This window comes from Geospiza fortis, unplaced genomic scaffold (genome assembly GCF_000277835.1).
Source record: "Geospiza fortis unplaced genomic scaffold, GeoFor_1.0 scaffold590, whole genome shotgun sequence".
Classification (NCBI taxonomy): Eukaryota; Metazoa; Chordata; class Aves; order Passeriformes; family Thraupidae; genus Geospiza; species Geospiza fortis.
The window spans coordinates 85984-93173 of record NW_005054402.1 but is presented as its reverse complement, the minus strand read 5'-3'; positions in this window follow the sequence as shown (position 1 = coordinate 93173).

Here is a 7190-nt window from a genome sequence, read left to right as displayed (position 1 = left end):
GGCTGGGATGGCTCCCGGAGTCGTTTCGCTGAGAGCAGCGAGACCCCCAGCACTGCCCAGCCCATCGGTCACTGAACCACGGGAGCGCTCGGGTTGGAAGGGAGCTCTGGGGATCATTCAGTTCAACCTGACCCTGCCAAGGATGGCAGGGCACTGGGACAGGCTGCTCAGGGACCACAGGAAAGATGTGGAGTCTCCCTCTCTGCAGTCTCCAAACCTGCCTGGATCCTGTGGCACCTGCTCCAGAGGACCCTACCATCCTCAATGTAAAGAAGTTCTTCCTCACGTTGAGGTGAAACTTCTGGAGTTTTAGTTTAAAGCCTTTGCTCCTCGTCCTGAAACACATTTCCAAATGCCACAAAAATGCGGTTTTTAAATCCCCGCAGCTGACTCCACCACTTCCCCAACAGTCTGCTCCAGGGCTTGTCAACCCTTGACAACAATTCTCCTTTATATCCAACTTAAACCTCCCCTGGCACACCTTGAGGCTGTTTCCTCTTGTCCTGTCACTTGTTACCTGGGGGAGAGACCGACCCCCACTTGTCTCCACTGCCCTTCCAGGATACACCTTGGGCACAACAAGAGCCTGGCCATGTCTCTACCCAAGATAGACCCAAGTTGGACCTAAGATGAAGGACTAGTCAAGAGTTTTCACACTTTTATAAGTTTTGGTCCATTTACCTATTGGGGTTAATTGTTCAATTACAGCTTCAGGTTATGAAGTCCCATCCTCCCAGTTTGCTCTCCTCATTCACTGTTTACACTGGGCTGGAAGCTGCAACTGTGTCCTTGGTTCTGGGGCTGGAAAAGGATTGTTTTGTCTAACTAAACTGTGAAGACAACTTGCTAACACTTTATGTGAAGTTCAGAGTTATATACGAATGCAGAATCTGGAAAATATGAAAGCTAAAACTTAAGGAATCACAGGGAGTTTCCCTTCCTCACACTCAAGTTCCTTCTTTTGAACCACTTTTACAACCTGTTTCTCCTTATTTCTATGCTGACTGTGACATATCTTCCCTAGCCTTGATTTTGCTTCCCCTTTCCAGAAGATCCTTTCCTCTCTTCCATCTGTTCTCCCTTCCAGCTGCCTCAGCCTTTCCTGTTCCTGAGGCTCCTTTTGGCTGCTCATGCCTGGATATGCAGCCAGAGGGAGGGAAGGTGTTGCCACAGGTAAATCACATCAAAACCCTGCAGATGATTCTTCAGACAGCAGAATAATGCTGGAAGAGTGAATGATGCTAAAACAGATCAATCTCTCTGTGCGACCTCATCCATTTGAGTTACAAATTTAAATTCCTCTCCCTACACTCATCTCCCTTTCCATAGCAGCAGCCTTCTCCCTGAACTCTGTTATTGATCCCAGATTTCTTTGTTTCCATTCATACCTTCCAATCTGACCTAGTTACAGCAATTCCAGTTGAAGGTAACCATAGAAACAGAGCCACCAGGCTGCATCACCTGATGGCTACATCACATCTTGGAATTCTGTGCCAGCAAAACACTGGATGGAATGTTTTTATTTCTGTCCCTTCAGCAATTCATGTTAATAAACATTAATGGATGTTTAGTATCTTTTAAAACATTATTATATTCAGAACAGTGCAGTAATTATTTCAAATTATCTTTTTTCCCCATCATCAGTTGCACAACAGAATATTTATCCTAAATTTAGATTATATTTATGATCTTTTATCATGAATACAGGCAACATGCAGAGATTAGTTTTCTTTTTCCTATATTTGTTAAAAGCAAATAAATTCCATCTTCCTACATGAGTTAAACCTTTGGATAGTTGCTTTGAGGGATCTTAACAGGCAAAAAGCACCACTAAACTTGATAAAATCCACTCTTGTTCCCTTTATGTGCTTCCTCTAGTTTCAGCAGCTATAAGGGCTGTTAATGTCTTATTAACACAACAGCCCTTCGAATTTTCTTCCAAGCTCCTTCTGACATGAAATCCCTGGCTGTGATTGTTTTCCCCTCAGCAGATGATTCAAGACAAGCCATGGAAGCTCCTGGAATCACCAGCCCTAAGCAGGGAAGGTTTCTGTGTCCTGCCAGTTGCCAGCAGTGTTGTTTGCCCTGCCCTTGCCCGACTCAGGATCTCAATGGGTGTCTCAGAGACAAGAACGGGACCTTTGTCATGAAAACTGCTAGGGAAAAACCAGCTGCTGTTATAGAGTCACCAGCACCCTGCATCCAGCTGGGATTCCTGGCATCAATCCCTGCTGGAACACAATTAACCAGGTAAATGGAGTCCTTCAGTGCCCTGACTCCTTGTTCTACCTTCACTGCTTCCATCTCTGTATCTGCTGTCACCATCATGCTGTGACTCAGCTCCCCAGACTACCAAAACCACCACCATGAACCAAAACCACTACCATGAACCACCAAAAATCCAAGGGGAGGGAAGAGATGCTCTTTGGTTCACTCCTCTGATCAGCCTGCAAATCTGATGACTGGGAATCACCAGAATTTGGAGAAACTATACTAAAATTCCTTATTTCACTACCAAGATTTGGCTGCAACATGCTTTAAAATACCCAAGTGACCTGGGTGGTGATGTTTCCCTAAATATTCACTAAATATTCACTAAATATTTGGGCATCTGGTGACCAGACCAGTAATCAAGGAAAGAGGGAGAGGGTTGAAAGGATTGCAGTCTTTCTTTTCTCCTTTTAGAGAAAATGAGTTACAATGATGGATGGTGAGGTCTGAAACCACAGAAAAAAAATAAAAGGAAAACAACAAATGTTGTTGTTAAAAAAAAAACAGTTTAAAAGGGCAGAGCCTAAAAGAAGACTCAGTTCTTGGCTTTGATTCAGGCTAAGAAAAGCTGAAGATTCCAGGCACAGGGGAATTGTGGTGGCATGATTTACAAGCTTCTGTCATCAGTGCAATTAAAACAGCCACGTTGATGAAGCAAATGCAGCAGGAAACCACTAATTTAGTCATTGTGTTACTACCAGGGAAGAGCTTGACAGCTCCCTGTAACACCATTCCTACACCAGGCTTAGGATCCACTGCAAGCATCTGTGTAACACCAGCAGAAGAGGGAGAACTAGAAATATTGCCTTTATTCTTGTTGTCTTATTGGGAATGAGCTGGAATCCTGGAATAAGTTGGCCTAAATGAGTTAGTGTTGTACCCAGAACTCTTTGTTAGGGCTGCTAACACTTCACACCCAAAATAAAATCTTGATTTTCCATACAAACAGTGTAACTTCATGGAGTATTTGCTCAGTGCTCTGCTCTAATAACTCAACTGACTGATAAATGCAAAAGTGACTGTTCAGATGCAAAAAAGACTCAGATTGTGAGGAAGGAGAAGCACCCAGGAATTACTCTGTGTAAGGGAGAAGATAAAAATAAGCTTATTTTTTGTCCTTCAGAAGTCATAAATTCAGATTAGCAACTGAGGGAGTGAGGTGGTGATTGTTTAGAGTTCTACACTTTTGGAAGCAAAACCTGAGTAAGGAAAAAAAGGAAAGGATCCCATGATAACATGGGAATACCAGCAGGACTTTCACTAGAAATCATTACAAGGCAGCATGAGAACAGAGCATTTCTCTCCTTATTCCTGGCCTGCTGGAATTCCAGTGTCTGCTGCTTTCTGAGTGTGATTCCCTCCCCTGCTCCCCTGGCAGTTTGTGCCCTGACCCTGATAAACCCACGGGCAGCCCGAGATCCACTGCAGAATGTGGAATCCCTGCCAGCCATGGCCACACAATGGGGATTTCTGATCCTTTGTTGGTTGTTTCCCTCCCAAAGTTTCTCAGCTCTCAGCCACTCTCCCAGGACTAGAGAAAAAGTGGAATATGTCAGAGTAAAAAAATATCAAGGAAATCTTTGGTAGCAGTTTGTTTTAAATGCATGGATGGCTACAGCATTCCCACCTAATAACTGGGTTCCCTCACCTCAGGCTCCAGCCCTCCATTCCCAGCCCAACTGTTTCCCACTGTGTTTGGATTTATTATTCAATTTATTATTTATTTTTATGTTCAGAGCTCCTCAGCCTTTCCCTCTTGTGAAAGACAGGGAAAACCTGGGGTCCTTTCTCTCCTCACATGTATTTTTTTTGGCAGAAAGGAAAAGGGTATCAAAAAGACTATTAAAAGTATTAAAAAGTTTAAAGGTGCAGCTAAATCTGATTTTCACTCTGTTTTCCTCCCCAAACCTTTAGTTCCTGCCTTCTTCCCCTTCAGAAAGCTGCTCTGTGTCTTTCCCTTGTTCACTGCTCTTTCCTGCTGCCTCCTTTTCCCACCACATGCCTTGGAGCCATCTGGCCTTACCAAGTGATGGTAAGGTGATCACCAAGTGATCTCATAACATTAAACTGGGGGAAAAGGAGGATTTTCCCTGCATCCATGAGGATTGCAGCACAGCTACAGGGCATTTCCATGTGCTGGTGCCAGTCTGCGTGCTGCTGTCAAAGTCTAGTCCTTTCTGAAAACCAAATTAAAAGAAACTCATCAGACCTTGGCAAAAAAAAAACTTATCAGACCTTGCCTCCTACATAAAACTCCACAATGGGATGAGACAACAAATACAGAAAATGTTGTGGTTTTGCTACATTTTTAAAGTGCTTTCCTTGGGGAAAAGGAACTTTTTTTACATTAAACAATGCATGAGACAGTGTAAAGATACCTGAGCTACCAATTTTCCCTGCTTTTTCACCATTCCAGTCTACTCCAGTAAGAAATCCCTCACTGACTCATTAGCTGAAGAGCAGACATACCACTTCTGCAAAAACTCTTCCACTTCTACATCCCCCCTTCCCATACTTTGCTCCCTTTCACAATCCTCACCTTTTCTGCCCACATCTCGTGACTCTTTGGTTCAACTCAGGGCTTTTATGTCCCTCACACAAGCTCTTTGTGCTGCTAAAGCTACACCGGGCAGCGACCGCAGCCTTTCACCCACTTGGCCATAGAGCAGGGCCTGTTCTCTCTTTGCTGGGGCTGGTTTGAGTCCCAGGAGCCAAAAAAAACTCGGAACAAGCCCTGCCTGAAGCCTGACAGCCTGGCTGCAGGAGGCTGAGAGCAGCAGGGATTATTTTAGAAGCATCTTTCAATGGCTTGTCATTAAGTTATGGTGCAATTTTCCATGGGAAATATCCAGGTGGGGAGTTCTGGGAGCTGATCATGATTCTTTGTCCATCCACAGGTAAATTCCAAAATGGACCAACCTCCTTTTCAGCTTATTTCATAGAATCAACATAGAATCCAGGAATGGTTTGGGTTGGGAGGGACCTTAAAGCTCATCCCATTCCAACCCCCTGCCAGGTTGGATGGGGCTTGAAGCACCTTCCACTATCCCAGGTTGCTCCAAACCCCTCCAAACTGGCCTTGGACACTTTCAGGGATAGGGCAGCCGCAGCTTCCCTGGGAAATCTGTGTCAGGGCCTCATCACCCTCACAGGGAAGGATTTCTTCCTGAGTTGTACATATGCAAGCCCATCTACAGGATTAAAATCCCCAAATTCAAAGAACTCAGCAAACTTTTGCCTCACCACAAGCAACAAGTTTCAGGTCCACCTTAATGTGGTGTCTGGCTGTAATTTAGTCTGATCCTTGTCACAGGGCTATTTTGAACCAAACTAAATAAAACTTGCATGTCTTAGCAAAACATTCCTGTCATTTCTGACTTTCCTCACCCCACACCACAGGCAAAGATTGTCTAACAGGCTGAAGCCATCCTGCAGCATTAACACCAGGCAGAAACAGAGGAAAGCTCTGGCATGCCTTGGCACAAAGCTAAAGAGGAGAGATTTGGATTGGAAGAAATCCTTCCCTGGGAGGGTGCTGAGGCCCTGGCACAGATTTCCTAGAGAAGCTGTGGCTGGCCCATCCCTGGAAGTGTTCCAGTCCAGGTTGGATGGGGCTTGGAGCAACCTGGGATAGTGGAAGATTTCCCTGTCCACAGCAAGGGATTGGAACTGGATGAGCTTTAAGGTCCTTTCCCACCCAAATCCTTCTGTGATTCTATGGTTAACCCTGTGGGTTCCTTCCCCTGCTTAGGCCCTGCTCTGCCACTACAGAAAGGATTAATAATCTTCCCACTTATTCATGCAAAATAATCACAGGAAAAGATTCCTATTACTAGGAAAGCCGGGGATCACACCTTCCTGGCCCTGGAAAGTGGCCACAGGTCCTGTCACAGGTAAGCAAAGCAGGGAGCAAGAGGTCTGTGTTGTTTTTTACCTTGCCACACCACACCTTGCATAACCTAACGCAGGAATTGTGTACAACGAAGTGCCCCACGGCAAGGAAAAGACGGCAAAGATGCCATTATCCCGTTAATAAAAGCATGGCCTGGGGCAGCAGAGCTCAACCAGCTCTGCCTGTGCCACAGCAGAGCTGTGAAATCTGGCAGCCACCAGCGGCAGCCTGGCAAATACAGAGCAAAACAATGCAGATTTCGGGCAGAACAGCAATAGCTCCTGTCTGAGCTCAGCAGGGAATACTGGGGTGAGAAATCTGGGGGGGGGGCGGGGGGGAAGGCAGAAAAAGTAAGGCAGAAAAAGGAGAAAAAAGTAGGGAAAAAAGTAGGAAAAAGAGGGGAGGAAGGAAAAAGGTAAAAAAAGAGTAAAAATAGTAGAAAAAGAGGTTTAAAAAAGAGTAAAAAGGGTAAAAATAGTAAAAGGAGACGGGAATGAGGAGAAAAGGGTGGAAAGATGGGAAGCATGAAGAGGGGTGAAGGGAAAAAAGAGGGGAAAGGAGTGGAAAGGAAAAAGGCAAGAAGGGGAGAAGGAGAGAAGAGGAGAAGGGAGGAAAAAGGGGCAAGAGGGGAGAAAAGGGGAAAGAGATGATGAAAGGGGGAAAGAGGGAAGAAGGGGAACCGGGAGAAAGGGGGAAAGGTAGGAAAGAGAGAAGGAGGAAAAGGGAGATAAAGGGAGGAAAAAGAGGGAAAAGGAGGGAAGTGGGAAAGGTGGGGAAGGGAAGGGAGAGAGAAGGGAGGAAGGAGGAGAGGGCAGAAAAGGAAATTAAGAAAAAACTAAGAAAACAGGGAAAAGGAAGGGGGGAAAAAAGAAGGGAAAGGGCAAGAAAAATAACGCGGGAAAAGGAGAAAAAAAAAAACTGGCGGGTGCAGCTCTTTACATCAGGAGCCAAAAAATCTCGAGGACACGAAGCTGGGAGCGGGAGGAGGAGGCGAGGGGCTCCCGTCCCCCGGCGGTCCCGGCCCGCA